General features: G+C 40.1%; 1 non-coding gene across 1 annotated transcript; it reads right to left on the bottom strand.

The window, feature by feature from the left end:
• Positions 1–616: 616 nt before the first annotated feature.
• Positions 617–723, bottom strand: LOC146906432 (small nucleolar RNA R71). The gene has a single exon (XR_015020750.1). It is a non-coding gene; the product is annotated as a small nucleolar RNA R71 (small nucleolar RNA).
• Between the last annotated feature and the right edge of the window lie 15517 nt (positions 724–16240).

Raw genomic sequence — 16240 nt, 5'->3', positions numbered from 1 at the left:
CTCTATCAAGTTTTTGGCGCCGTTGCCGGGGAGTTAACTAATTTAATTAGCTTTTTCTTAGTGATTAGAATTCTCTCTTCTTCCTTCTCTTTTCTTTTTATTTTTATTTTTAACTTTTTACTTTTTTCTGTCATTATTAACTTCTTGGGTTCTCAATTCTTTTATGCGAAAAACTAGAAATCGAGTTATAATAATCAACGAGATCGAAAGGTATTTGCATAGACGAAAGAGAGCAGCACAAAATAACACCGCCATGGCCAATCACACTCTCAAGGAGTATGCAACGCCGTCTACGGCTGAGCCACAAGCTGTTATAGTGTACCCAACGGTTGAGGATGACAACTTTGAAATCAAGCCTGCCCTACTTAACTTGGTGCAGCAAAACCAATTCTCGGGATCCCCCACTGAGGATCCCAATCTTCACATCTCTGTTTTCCTACGAATTAGTGGAACCATGAAGGAGAACCAAGAAGCCGTAAGACTTCATCTCTTTCCCTTTTCCTTAAGGGATAGAGCTAGCGCTTGGTTCCATTCCCTCGAAGTCGGTTCCATTACTTCATGGGATCAGATGAGGCAAGCATTCCTTGCCCGTTTCTTTCCACCATCTAAAACCGCTAAACTTAGAGACCAAATCACGCGGTTCAATCAAAAAGATGGGGAATCTCTCTATGAGGCGTGGGAGCGTTTCAAGGAAATGCTAAGACTTTGTCCCCACCATGGCCTAGAGAAGTGGCTTATAGTCCACACCTTTTATAATGGCTTGTCTTATACCACTAAGATGTCTGTTGATGCAGCTGCAGGTGGAGCACTTATGAACAAGAACTACACGGAGGCGTATGCCCTAATTGAAGACATGGCTCAAAATCATTACAAATGGACCGACGAGAGAGCCATCTCTAGTTCTTCACCCTCCAAAAAGGAGGCAGGTATACACGAAGTCTCTAACTATGATCACCTTGCTTCTAAAATTGATACACTAACTGAAAAACTTGAAAAATTCAACGTTAGTGCTATCAATTCTGCATCTACTCTTTCTTGTGAAATATGTGGTATAGCTGGTCATGCTGGTGTTGATTGCCAACTAGGTAGTGCTATTAATGGTGTTGAGCAAATGAATTATGCTCAATACAACCAAGGGATGCGACAAAATCAAAAATTTTATAAAAACCAAAATCCCTATGGACAAGTAGCACCACCCGGTTATGCAAACAACCAAAGATTCACTCAAAAATCCAATTTGGAAATTTTGTTGGAAAATTCTATTGCCAACCAAAACAAACAACTTCAAGAACTTAAAAACCAAACTGGATTTCTGAATGATTCTCTTTCCAAGCTCAATACCAAGGTTGATTCTATTGCTACTCACTCTAAAATGCTTGAAACTCAAATCGCTCAAATAGCCCAACAAGTGGCTACATCTTCCCAAACACCGGGAGTCTTTCCTGGTCAAACCGAAGCCAATCCCAAAGCCCAAGTTAACGTCATATCTTTTAGGGGTAGTAAGTTAGGCGAAACTTTTGCTAAGGTTAAAAACATTGGGAAGGAAAATGTCAAGCCCTTAGGTGATAAAGTCGTGATAGAAGAAGCAAAACCACTTGAAGAAAACAAAACTCCATCCCCCTTAAATCCTGATAAGCTTAAACTAGAGGGTAAGTTTGAAAAATTTGTTAACATACTTAGGAAGATTTGCATTAAACTTCCCTTTGCTGAAGCTTTGTCTAGGATGCCTCTATATGCCAAGTTTTTAAAGGAAATTTTTTCAAAGAAAAGGGCTATAGAGCATAAGGAGACGATAGCCTTGGCTAAGGAAACTAGTGCAATCATCCAAGAAGCACCCCCTAAGCTTAGAGATCCAGGTAGCTTTGCCATACCATGTGAAATTGGGAATGAAACCATAAACAAAGCCTTATGTGACTTAGGAGCTAGTGTTAGTTTGCTGCCTTTGTCTCTTCTTAAAAGGATAGGGATAGGAGAGTTAAAACCTACCGAGATGGAATTAAAAATTGCTGATCGTTCTACCATGAAACTTGTAGGATTTGTCGAGGACATACCTGTTAAGATAGAGGGGATATACATCCCCACTGATTTTGTAGTCGTTGACATTGAAGAGGACGATGACGTCCCTATAATCCTAGGTAGACCTTTCCTTGCAACTGCGGGAGCTCTCATTGATGTTAAACTTGGTAGGATAGTCTTTCAAGTGAGTGATAAGATGGTAGGATTTGAGTTGGAAAACGTTATGAAAGGTCCTGCTCTTTACTCTTGTTGCATGCTTAACGATCATGTTGTGAAAGAACGTTTTATAGCGTCATCTACACAATATGATATCTTTGATCCATTCTAAGGACTCTTTCTAACCGTCAAGCTAATGACATTAAAAGAGCGCTTCGTGGGAGGCAACCCACACATTTTACTGCTTTTGTTTTGTTTTAAATTGTTTTGTAGGTAATTGTCCAAGTGTGATTCGAAAAAAAAAAATCAAGAAATTGAAAAATTTTGAAGCCCCCAGGACCAGAAAGGTGGCACGGCCCGTGCTAAGTATGGCACGGCCGTGCCAAGTTTTTAAAAGAAAAAATGGCCATGAAGTCAGAATGATGGCACGGCCCGTGCCAAGGGTGGCACGGCCGTGCCCGACCTCTACATTACATATATCCACAAATTTTTCTTTCTTCTTCCTCATTCACAAACAACAACCCTCTTTCATCTTTCAAACTTCTTTCTAAACCTCCATAACCTTCAAACCTTCATATCTCCTCCAAAACTCAACCAAATCACTCAATTCTTCCACCCAATCAATTCTAAACCTCATTCCAAACACAAACCACCAATCAAAAACATCTTTCACCCACTCAACCACATAATTCACCAAACCCTTATCTCCATTAACCCTATCCCCAAAACCACCAAAACTTATCTAATCTACACATCTAAAACCATAAACTTCACTCAAACACCAACCCCAATCCAAAACCAACCCTTTCTACTCAAATTCTCATCAAAACCCTAACCTTCACCAAAACCCCAAAGTCAAACCAAGGTCAAAGTTTTAATGACTTCACGAAGGAGTGGCAAGGAACCGGCAACATCTTCCGGAGGACCACCGTCAAAGAAAAGAACACCGGCAAAGAATCATGGCATCACCTTCAAGGATAAACACCAAAAAGAAAGGTATAAAATCCTTATCTCTAAACCTTTGCATCCTTGTAGGTACCCTCATCCTCATACTATGACTACTTTAGGGATTAGGGACAATGCTTTTGAATTGCTGAATAGATTAGGGTGGGGTGAGCTGCTTAGTCCTATGAGAGGGTATGAAAATTTTACTTATGAGTTTTTAAGTTCTATACAATTCACGAAAGATAAGTTGAATTTAGATGACCCCGATCATAGAGTCTCCTTCCGGCTTTTGAATATTGATTACGAGATGTCCCTTGAAAAATTTTGCAATGAAATGGGCTTCGCAAATGCGGGGTTCATCCATGACTCTTGGAATCAAGCTCTAAAGCCGGAAGACTATAACCCTGCTAGCTTTTGGACACGCATCACCGGTAGAAACCAATATGTTCCACGATCCAACAAGGCTAGTAACATCCACAACCCAGTTCTTAGGTACCTTCAGAGAGTAATGGCTTGTACCATTTGGGGTAGGAAAGAAGTAGGAACATGTAGGACGGATGAAATCTTTATGCTTTGGGCTATGCTTACTAATAATCCGGTGAATAGTTGTTTTTACATATTTGACTACCTCGCATCAATAGGAACTAAGCCTAATCTTATAGCTGACATAGTGGTGGGAGGTGTTATCACGTTCATTGCTAGAAAGTTTGGAGTGAGCGAGCAGGAGGGGATAAATGAAATTCAGGGCAACAATAGGCTTAACATAGAGACATTAATCTCTATGAAATTCATTACACATCATCCACCCATGCAATATGCCCTTAAACTCAATGTGCCTATTCTATTTTTGCTTCCTAACCCATCTCGGACTAACACCGCGGTGGAGGAGAATTGGTTGTATGTTGATAATGACCAGGTACCTGAGCAACATGATGAAGGAGAAGGTGCTAACTTGCACCATGAGGAGGAGCACCATGACCATGATGCCGGAGAACTTACTAATGATGAAAGATGGGCATGGATGCAAAATGAGGTGGAGAGGATAAGCATCGAGCAACAAAGACAAGGTGTAGAACTTTTGGGGCTAAGAAATGATGTCCAAAGGGGCAACCGCTTATCGGAAGAAAACAATGAAATGCTCCGAAGGATGATGCACTAATTCAATCTCCAAGGTCCTCCTTACGGACCTCAATAAAATGTGAGCTTTCCTCTTCCCTCTCTTCCTTTATCTTCAATCTTTCTCCTCTTTCTTCTTCTACTCCTTCCTTCTTCTTACTTCTTCTCCTTCTTTTAATTTCTTTTTCTTTTGAATCATTGAGGACAATGCTTCCCCTAAGTGTGGGGGGGCCCTAATAAAGTGTCTAGAGTCGTAGTGTTCCCAAACTCCCTTGAACTTTATTCTTTTGTTTTGTTTTTATAGCAAGAGGCATGACTAGTAGCTTGTTTTTTAATGTAAATATGGCATGAAAATTTTTTGTTTTGTCTCTTCTTTAGGTCGCCTCTTGTACACGAAAATAGTTTCTTGTGTTTCTTATGTTCTTGCTATACCCATATCATGTTTTATTGTGAAATTCTCCAATGAGAAAAGCACCCGGTTGCAATCCTTGAGTAAATGTATGAATAGGTATTTTAAGGAACACGTTCTATCTTTAGTGTTAACTTAGACCCTTTAAAGTCTTAAGAGTAAAAGTAGTATAAGTTTGTGTGGGAAAATTAATCAAATTGTTCTTAATTGTTATATTCTTTAATTTGTTAATGTTAAATGGGGCGGGAGAATGGCACCAACATATGAGGGAAAGGACAATTACATCCTAACTTCCTAATTGTGGTGGTGACTCCCTAATTTGAACTTAAAGTGAAACTAATTCATCAATGCTAGGGGGAAAGGACAATTACATCCAAAATGACTTCCTACGCGGAGATGAAACAAATAATAATTTTGCAGCACTGCTTAGGGTGATTTTGAATCTAGGGGGAAAGGACAATTACATCCGAGAAGACTTCCTACGAGGATAGATAGCCCCTAAGCATCTGCAGCCCCTTGTGCTTAATTGTTATATCTAATTTAATTTTTAACTCGAATTCCCATCACTCTTATATGAAATGAAGAAAGGACTTTTCTCAGTTACTTTAGCACTAAGGATAGAACCTATTCCTCATAATATCTGTCTTATACAGGAGCAAGAAAAGAGTTGGACTGCACACACACACTCACTTGAGACTTGATGTTGGGTAGAATAGGTTCATGAGAAGTATTTGAAATTGTAATTAGTGTACTTGAGGCAAAGCCTTTCTCTTGAGACATTTGTTCTTAATATTGCCATAATCAAATCTTTTGTTGCTGCTATGTTTGCTGCCTTTTGCTTGAGGACAAGCAAAGATTCAAGTGTGGGGGAGTTTGATGAGTCATAGATAGTATTATTTATTGCCTTATTTAGTTTAGTTTTATTTTAGATTTGATTTTATTTTATTGCATTTTATTTTAGTTTAGAATATTTTACTTCAAATTGTCTTTTAATTTATTTTAGGAATAAATATATGATGGAAGGTGCCTTGGAGCAAAAGAAAGAGGACTGGAGCAAAATACAGCGCAAGAATACGAAGATACGGGGCAAAAATACAATTCCCCTTACCAGAAGCTTGGCACGGCCCGTGCCAATATGTGACACGGCCGTGCCCGTCCCAGAAACCACTTTTGCTGCTTTTTCTTCAAGGCCAAGTTACCCTGTTGCGGATTTACCGTTTTATCCTTTTAGTTGCTTAGTTTCTAAGTCAATTGTAAAGCTATAAATAGAGTAGCTCTCCACCATAAACAATCATGCTTTACTTTGTTTATTTCAATTGCTATTTTAATAAAAGTCTTTATTTTCCCTTTTACTTTCTTGCAATTTATTTTACCGTATTTCTCTCTTCTTCCTCCATGTCTACGATGAACATGAGTGAGTAGACTTCTTAGTCTTAGGATTATTGGGGAGTCTAATGACTCAATCCTAAACAAAACATGTCTAAACCCTAATTTCTATGTAACTCTAATTTCTAATCTAGATTCACCGTCTTAACGTGGATTAACAATTATCAAACTGTGGAAGCGAAAGCGGAGGGTTTGATAATCGTTAATCCATCATCCCAAACATCAATTCATAAAGCGAGAGCGGAGCTTTGATGTTGGAACAAGTGAATCTAGACAATAATTGCAAAACAGTGAAATAGTCTTTGCAATTATTGAGACAGAGAGTAGTTTCAATCCTCTATGCATCTTCTAGTAATCATGTCAGTGAAATAGGCTTGGTTGCTAGAAGTAAACTCTCACCGGACTTTCATCGGAAAGGTGAGGGGCTAAGGGAAACCGGTCTTTAGAAATTAGTGTGTAAATCATGAAATTAGATGTTTAGGTTTTGTCTAGTGAAGGATTAGTTATTAAGATGAACCAATGATCCTAAGGCCCCTTTATTATTATTGTTTTTACCTTCAGCAATCAAACCCTTTCTAATCAACTTTCTCTCCTCTAATCATTCATTAAAAGTTAATTAAATTGACCAACTCCCTAGTGGAACGATACTCTACTTACTACTATTACTTCGATAGGCCGTGCGCTTGCGGTTTGGCTCTATCAGACACCTATTGCCGCAATAACTCCACCAGTTGTTCCTCCTGTTGACAAGAACACCGGCCCAGCAGGCCAATCTATTGAAGAGTCCAATCTGGACGAAATTCTGAGGCTTATTAAAAAGAGCGATTATAAAATTGTTGACCAGCTACTGCAAACTCCGTCAAAAATATCCATCTTGTCTCTGCTCTTGAGTTCAGAAGCTCACAGGAAAGTATTGATGAAAGTACTGGAACAGGCCTATGTTGACCACGAAGTCTCTGTGGATCAATTCAATGGAATAGTGGGTAATATCACTGCGTGCAACAGTTTGGGATTCGGTGATGATGAACTCCCCGAAGCAAGGAAACATCACAACTTGGCTCTACATATCTCGGTGCACTGTGGGTCTGATATGATATCCAACGTTTTGGTGGACACTGGTTCATCGTTGAATGTAATGCCTGAGTCCACACTAAGGCAATTAAGTCATCATGGAATTTCCCTGAGGGGTAGCAGTTATCTGGTTAAGGCTTTTGATGGATCCCGCAAAGATGTTCTCGGGGAAGTGGACTTGCCAATCACCATTGGTCCTGAGACATTTCAGATTACTTTCCAAGTCATGGACATCAATGCTTCCTACAGTTGTCTCCTCGGAAGACCGTGGATCCACGACGCTGGAGCAGTAACTTCTACTTTGCATCAGAAGCTCAAGTTCATGAGGAATGGTAAGATTGTCACTGTGCACGGTGAAGAAGCATATCTGGTGAGCCAAGTGTCATCTTTCTTTTGTGTTGAAGCAGGGTCTGCTGAGGGGACGTCTTTTCAAGGCTTAACTGTTGAAGGAGCAGAGCCCCGGAGGGCTGGTACGAGCATAGCTTCGCTAAAAGATGCCCAGAAGGCTGTTCAACAAGGGCAAGCTGCCGGCTGGGGCAAAGTAATTCAGATTTTGGAAAACAAGCGTAAAGAAGGCCTTGGATTCTCCCCGACATCTGCTGTTTCAAAGGGAACTTTCTACAATGCTGGGTACATCAATGCTATTACTGAAGATGCTGCTGGAGGTGGTTACGTGCCTACCTTTGTTATACCAGGAGGCACTGTGAGAAATTGGGAAGCCATTGATGTTCCTTTAGTCATGCATGCTTCCATGTAATGTGTTTTGTTGCTCATGTTTTCTTTGTTTTCAAAATAACAATCCTTTCGCTCTGCCCAAGGCGAAAGTGATATCATTGTAAGGGCATGTTTGTTTCGGCATTGCCGTTATCAATAAAAGTTGTCGTCTTTCTCACGACTCTTTGTTTTTTACTTTTTAGTGCCTTTTTCTTGGAAATAATGGTAATGCCAGAAAAAACCAAAACATCTGTATTTTTCTTATTAATTTCAAAAATCTGCATGAAAAACTTTTTCTAAAATCATCCCAATCATATTATGCAGATTGAACCATAATAAACCCGTTGAACACAGTGACCCTATGGTTCCTCCAAATTTTGAATTCCCTGTATATGAAGCTGAAGATGAGGAGGATGATGAAGAGATACCGTATGAAATTACTCGACTGCTTGAGCAAGAAAGAAGAGCCATTCAGCCTCACCAGGAGGAGATTGAACTTATCAACCTGGGTACTGAAGAGAACAAGCGAGAGATCAAGATTGGTGCTGCACTTGAGCCAGAGGTGAAAAAGAAGATTATTCAGCTTCTCCACGATTATCCAGATGTCTTTGCATGGTCCTATGAAGATATGCCGGGTCTAGATCCCAAGATTGTGGAACATCGGATACCGACAAGGCCTGAATGTCCTCCTGTCAAACAGAAATTGAGAAGGTCTCGTCCAGACATGGCTCTTAAGATCAAGGCTAAGGTGCAAAAGCAAATTGATGCGGGTTTCCTCATGACAGCTGAATACCCTGAGTGGATTGCCAACATCGTACCAGTACCAAAGAAAGATGGGAAAGTTCGAATGTGTGTCGATTACAGAGATCTGAATAAAGCCAGTCCAAAAGATAACTTCCCATTGCCTCACATTGACGTGCTTGTTGACAGTACTACTCAATCCAAAGTGTTCTCCTTCATGGATGGTTTCTCTGGCTACAACCAGATACGAATGTCCCCTGAAGACAGGGAAAAGACGTCCTTCATCACTCCATGGGGAACGTTCTGTTATAAAGTGATGCCGTTTGGCTTGATAAATGCTGGTGCTACCTACCAAAGGGGTATGACTACTCTGTTTCATGATATGATTCACAAAGAGATTGAAGTATATGTTGATGATATGATTGTAAAGTCAAGTGATGAAGAGCAACATGTTGTGTATTTGAAAAAGATGTTTGAAAGATTAAGAAAGTACAAGCTGCGGTTGAATCCTAATAAATGCACATTCGGTGTACGATCTGGAAAGTTGCTTGGCTTCATAGTCAGTCAAAGAGGCATTGAAGTTGATCCAGACAAAGTCCGAGCCATCAGAGAGATGCCGGCCCCTCAAACTGAGAAGCAAGTCAGAGGTTTCCTCGGACGTCTGAATTATATTTCAAGATTCATATCTCACATGACTACTACTTGTGGTCCAATTTTCAAATTACTCAGAAAGAATCAGCCTGTTGTATGGAATGATGAATGTCAGAAAGCTTTTGATAGCATTAAAAAATACCTGTTAGAACCACCTATCCTTGTCCCGCCAGTGGAAGGAAGGCCTTTGATTATGTATCTGTCAGTGTTAGATGATTCAGTGGGTTGTGTTCTCGGTCAACAAGATGAGACTGGTAAGAAAGAGCATGCTATCTACTATCTGAGCAAGAAGTTCACCGACTGTGAGACTCGGTATACAATGCTTGAAAAGACATGTTGTGCTTTAGCTTGGGCTGCCAAACGCCTGCGTCATTATATGGTGAATCATACAACTTGGTTGATATCCCGAATGGATCCAATCAAGTACATCTTTGAAAAGCCTGCTGTTACTGGAAAGATCGCACGTTGGCAAATGTTGTTGTCTGAATATGATATTGTGTACAAAGCTCAGAAAGCAATCAAAGGAAGTGTCCTTGCTGAGCATCTTGCTTGTCAACCTCTTGATGATTACCAGCCAATTAAATTTGATTTCCCTGATGAAGAGATTATGTATTTGAAAGCGAAAGACTGTGAAGAGCCACTGATCAATGAAGGGCCGGATCCCAATAGCAAATGGGGATTGGTGTTTGATGGTGCTGTTAATGCTTATGGTAAAGGAATTGGAGCCATCATTGTAACCCCGCAGGGGCACCACATTCCTTTCACCGCTCGAATAACTTTTGAATGCACAAACAACATAGCTGAATATGAAGCATGCATCTTGGGCATTGAAGAAGCCCTTGATCTGAGGATTAAGCACCTTGACATCTATGGAGATTCTGCACTTGTTATTAATCAGATAAAGGGTGAATGGGAGACTCATCATGAGAAGCTGATCCCTTACCGTGACTATGCAAGACGTCTATTGACATACTTTACCAAGGTTGAGCTGCACCACATCCCTCGGGATGAAAATCAAATGGCTGATGCTCTTGCTACTCTGTCTTCCATGTTTCGTGTCAATCACTGGAATGATGTGCCCGTAATCAAAGTGCAGCGGCTTGATAGACCCGCTCATGTGTTTACTATTGAAAATATGCCAGATCAAGCCGACAAAGATGTGAATGACAAAAAGCCTTGGTATTACAACATCAAGCAATTCTTGCAGAATCGTGAATATCCACCTGGTGCTTCCAACAGGGATAAAAAGACTTTGAGACGATGGGCTAGTAAATTCCTGCTGGACGGAGAAATCCTATACAAAAGGAATTATGACATGGTCTTGTTAAGATGTGTTGACAAACAAGAAGCTGAGAAATTGATGCATGATGTACATGATGGTACTTTTGGGACCCATGCTTCAGGTCACACTATGTCAAGGAAACTGTTAAGAGCCGGCTATTACTGGATAACCATGGAACGTGACTGCCACAAACATGCAAAGAGATGCCACAAGTGTCAAATCTATGCTGACAAGATTCATGTGCCTCCACACGCTCTCAATGTTATATCTTCCCCATGGCCTTTCTCTATGTGGGGCATTGACATGATCGGAAGAATTGAACCAAAGGCTTCCAATGGACATCGTTTCATTCTAGTGGCAATTGACTACTTCACCAAGTGGGTTGAAGCTGCTTCCTATGCAAATGTGACCAAGCAAATGGTTGTCAAGTTTATCAAGAATAACATCATCTGTCGATATGGTGTTCCCAACAAGATCATCACTGACAATGGTTCCAATCTGAACAATAGTATGATGCAAGCTTTATGTGAAGAATTCAAGATTGAACATCACAACTCTTCTCCTTATAGACCTCAGATGAATGGTGCAGTTGAGGCCGCTAACAAGAACATCAAGAAGATTGTTCAGAAGATGGTCACTACTTACAAAGACTGGCACGAGATGCTACCATTTGCCTTGCATGGTTACCGTACTACGGTGCGCAGTTCAACCGGGGCAACTCCTTTCTCCCTTGTATATGGCATGGAAGCGGTTCTCCCTCTAGAAGTGGAGATTCCATCTCTTCGAGTGATCATGGAAGCAAAATTAACTGAGGCTGAGTGGTGTCAAAGTCGGTATGATCAATTGAATCTGATTGAAGAGAAACGTATGGATGCCATGACTCATGGACAGTTGTATCAAGTGCGAATGAAGAATGCTTTTGACAAGAAAGTCCGACCTCGAGAATTCAAGGAAGGCGAACTTGTATTGAAAAGAAGGATAAGTCAACAACCCGACCCAAGGGGCAAGTGGACACCTAACTATGAAGGTCCTTATGTTGTCAAGAAGGCTTTCTTTGGTGGTGCTTTGATTCTTACACACATGGATGGTGTTGAGCTTCCAAATCCTGTTAATGCCGATATAGTCAAGAAATACTTTGTCTAAAAAGAAAAGAACAGCGTGGTAGGTCGAAAACCCGATAGGGCGGCCTGGGCAAAAATGCGCTTCCCGGTGGATCGAAAACCCGAAAGGGCGATCCAGGCAAAAGTTAGGGACAAAAAAAATGAATATGAAAGAGCTCGCTGAGATTGTACGCAACTCAGGCAAGAATGAGCGCCTCGATGAGCCGAAAACCCGAAAGGGCGGTTCATGCAAAAATGAGGTCAATAAAAGACAAGTAACTATATCTGGCAAATCACCATCACTCCTTGGGGCATCTACAACTGTCAATGATCGTCTTCATCAGAGGCTTCTGTACTTGTGAATTCAAAATTTCTATGAAATGCAGCGGTCATCGTGTTCAATGTATCACCAACCAATAAAATTACCATTTTCCAAGCTTTGTAAATCCGTGAAGTCATGCCTTTGGCTGACTCTCACTCTTTTACATCAATTTGAGCCTTTCTATTGTTTGAAATTCTATTTTCTTTCTACTTTCAATGCTTTATACATAATATTTTCTTTCTATTTGATAATGTCAATGTCTGAAACAAACATCTTTGAAAATTGAAAAATCTTTTCCTGTCTATTTTTGAAAGCAAACCTGAGCAATAGGGTACATTTCAATGAAACATGCATGAATAAATGAATGTCAATGTCTGTTTCGATACATGTTACAAGCAGGTTACCCACCAGGATGGTCCGTGGTCAATGGCAAGAATGAAAAAACAGAATGAAAATGAAAGTGAAAAAATGAAAAAAAATACAAATGAAAAGCTCGCTAAGTTGAAAACCCGAAAGGGCGGCTTAGGCAAAAATGAGCACCCCGCTGATTGACAACCTATGAAGGCAATTCAGGCAAAAATGGGGCAATAAAAAGAATCTTTACTCCCCGGTGAATCGAAAACCCGAAAGGGCGGTTCAGGCAAAAATGGGGTTTTGAAAACGAAAAAATGAAAAGAATATAAAAGCATTGATCACAGATGCGAACATCCAATGTTTACCCAGCACTGACACGCCTAGCAACGGCGACCTGTATCCAAGAACCTACCAAGGGTCCCTCCTTTACAAGTTTTACTGCCCTCAGCCATGGTTTTGATACGTCCCTCAACGACGGTCTCTCCAAAGAGGTTTTCCCCTGTAAATATGTCGCAGCACGAGCCACTACGTGCCCAATCTTCCAATGTCTTGTCTGCCTTTGTGAAATTTCTTTGCCAAATTGCCAACCAATCATGTATCTCAAGCATTCATACATGCATAATCATGCATTTTATGTGCTCATACATCCAATAACCTTGCTATACCATACATACATGTTGCATATCCAACTGTCAAATGTCAAATGTCAATATCCAATGTCAATGTCAAATGTCAGTATCCAATGTCAATGTCAATGTCAATGCCAAATGTCAATGTCAATGTCAATTTCAATGTCGATGTCAATATCCAATGTCAATGTCAATGTCAATGTCAATATTCAATGTCAATGTCAATTTCAATGTCAATGTCAATGTCAATGTCAATGTTAATGTCAAATGCCAATGTCAATGTCAATGTCAATGTCAATATCCAATGTCAATGCCAACCCAATGTCAATGTCAATTTCAATGTCAATGTCAATGTCAATGTCAATGTCAATGTCAATTTCAATGTCAATGTCAATGTCAATGTCAATGTCAATTTCAATGTCAATGTCAATCTCTAATGTCAATGTCAATGTCGATGTCAATATTCAACTCAAATCAATGTCAATTTACTCTTGGGCCAACAAAAATGGGCATGTCTATTTTCAAATCAAGTCAATGACAATTTACCCTCAATTGGTATCTTGTTAAACCAGACTTTCAATTTGTATCTCGTTACTGGTCAAGTGCAAGGTTCAATCCAAAAAGAACCACTTGTACCTACTTATATGTCTATGTTTCCGGTCAAACGGCAAGTTCGATCCAAAGAACAGTTTGTACCCTTTGCTTATGTTTTGTTTCCGGTCAAACGGCAAGTTCGATCCAAAGAACAGTTTGCACCTACTTACATGTTGTGGTATTGATCAAGTGGCAGGTTCGATCAGAACAGCTTGTATCTACCCTTTGTTTGTATCTCCGATCAAGTGGCAAGTTCGATCCAAAGAACAACTTGTATTCATTTCCTGTTTGTATTTCCTTGGTCAAGTGGCAAGTTCGATCCAAAGAACAGCTTGTACCTATCTTTTGTTTGTATTCTCTCGGTCAAGTGGCAAGTTCGATCCAAAGAACAGCTTGTACCCATCTCCTGTTTGTATCTCTCGGTCAAGTGGCAAGTTCGATCCAAAGAACAGCTTGTACCTGTCTATTTGTTGCCCGTTCTTTCTACCTTGATGTCTATAAATCCCTTGGTGGTGTGACACAGCCCGTAGATTCCGGTTCGATTGTCTTGCATTCATAAATGAAATATTGCATGGCATTCATGTTTTTTGAAAATCTGAAAGCGTATTTTTATGTCCAAAAGCAGTGCAAATGTTAATATTTAAGTATCTTCGTCCCGTCAACTCTAAGACTTCGTCTCTTGACTCCCCGGACAAAGAAACTTAAATAGGGGCAGCTGTTATACCCTAATTTTGGACCTAAAAATACTTGTTCAATTCTTCTTTTCTTGCATTATAAGTCATTTGATATGTCTCTGATCAATTGCATCTATCTCTGCATTTTATTTCAATGTTATTTGCAAAATTCATGAAAAAGGGCATTTTAGTCATTTCCTATGTCAAAAGTTCTTTCAGTCTTTTAAAATTTTGTTTGAGTCTTTTCAAGTAGTTTGAATAAGTCTTTGTTTCATTCTATGTCAAAACCCTTTCCAAAAATTGCATTTGAAGTCATTTTGAGTCAGTTTTGCCCCTAGGGGCATTTTAGTCTTTTCATACGTCAAAACCCTGTTTAAATCCTAAAAATTGTCTCTGAGTCTTTTTAATTTTGCTTGTATGAGTCTTTGATTCAATTTCTGCTAAAAATCCATTTTTAAATTCGCATCTGAGTCATTTTTAGTCGTTTTTAGCCCCAGGGGCATTTTGGTCATTTCACACAAAATTTCGGCAGAGAGAGGTTACTTTAAAGTACCTCATTTAGGCCATTGGTTCGTTTTAGTCCGTTTTGTCAAGTTTTAATCGTCTCACTTTACGTTATTTACCGGTTACCAATTTTAATTCATTTTATTTTATTTTTAAGTCCTAAATTTCTAAAATTTGCATTTTTGTCCATTTCTTGTCCAAGTCATAGTCCAGTGCCACATGTCAGTCTTTTATTTGTCCAAGAGTTAGTTACGCCACATGGCAGTTTGTCATTGGTCCAGGCAGTACAATCATCAGCTATATAAGCCACATCACAGTCAAAGATTCCACAGATCCAATCATTGCATATACACGTTTTCCCAAAATCAGAGGAGAGACTCCCAGACACGCGCCACACGCGCCACTCATCACAGGATCTCTTTCTCTCTGTAACTAACTCACAACCACCGTAACGAACACAGAACCACCGCAAACCACCGCAATTTCACGGCATTAACAACACAAAACCACCAGAATCAAAGCCTCACAAACCTCAATCACTGATTCATCATCTATCACTAATTCATCATCTATCGCAAATTCATCATCTATCGCAAATCCACCTGCAAGCAATCACGCACACAGAGGAGCAGCCGTCGCCTCAAACTGCAAATCACCACCGTCGAACTCACGAACTAGGATCGAATCACTGGCGTGACTCAAGATCCGTTCAAGAGCTGAAGGTGAAAGTTCACAGAGAGAGAAGAGGAACCAGACGAACAAAAACGGACAACAAAAGCAAGAAGGCGCTAAACCAGTGGCGCAATCACGTGAAGAGGGAGCTCAAAACTTTTTTCAGCGTGAATCTCCGAATCTCACAAGAGGTAACGTTTCATTTCTTTCGTTCATCCTTTTTCTCCCAAAATTTCGAAACTTACTATTTAGATCTAGGGCTTTGTGGACATGTGTTGAAAATTTGGAGTTGATATTCGAGTAGAGGGAGGAAAGAAGAGTCGGATCCACAAAAAAAATTTCGAAAAAGATGAAGTTGCAGCTCCGACGCGGCGGCGCTACGGCGGACCACCGCGCCGGAGCACTTCCGGCCGCCTCCTTCCTCTTTCTTCCCCGATGGCCTGCATCTAGTGAGAGAAGAGAGTTTGTGCTTTTAGAGAGAGAAAGTTGGAGAAAGAATGGCAAAGAAATGAGGGAGTTGGTTTATATACTCCCTCTTCATGAACCGGCTGGGTTCTTTGACCCATGGAGCGACCCGCTCCAGTGGCCTCTTAAGGCCCAGTAACTACCTGCCATGCCTGATCGCTATACACACCCCTGTTTCCTGCGTTCTTGCTGTAAAAATTGCTCACTGCACCCCCCTGCCTTGCCTAAGAATTCTTTAAAAATTCCATAAATTTTTCACATGTTTGTTGGTATTTTTCTTGACCTTTTTGTGATAGTTTTGTGTGTTAAAACCCAAGAAGGATATATATAGTATTTTCTTGTTAATTTGTCTACTTTTTTTCAAATTTGTGAAGTATTTGTGTGTTTTTGAGTCCAAAAATCCTTTAAAAATTCCTAAAAAATTCCTATGTGTTCTTGA

This window comes from Medicago sativa, chromosome 7, assembly GCF_051527215.1.
Source record: "Medicago sativa cultivar Bolivia chromosome 7, Bolivia_mono, whole genome shotgun sequence".
Taxonomy (NCBI): domain Eukaryota; kingdom Viridiplantae; phylum Streptophyta; class Magnoliopsida; order Fabales; family Fabaceae; genus Medicago; species Medicago sativa.
The sequence above is the reverse complement of the archived record's forward strand: the minus strand, read 5'-3'. Positions and strand labels throughout refer to the sequence as shown.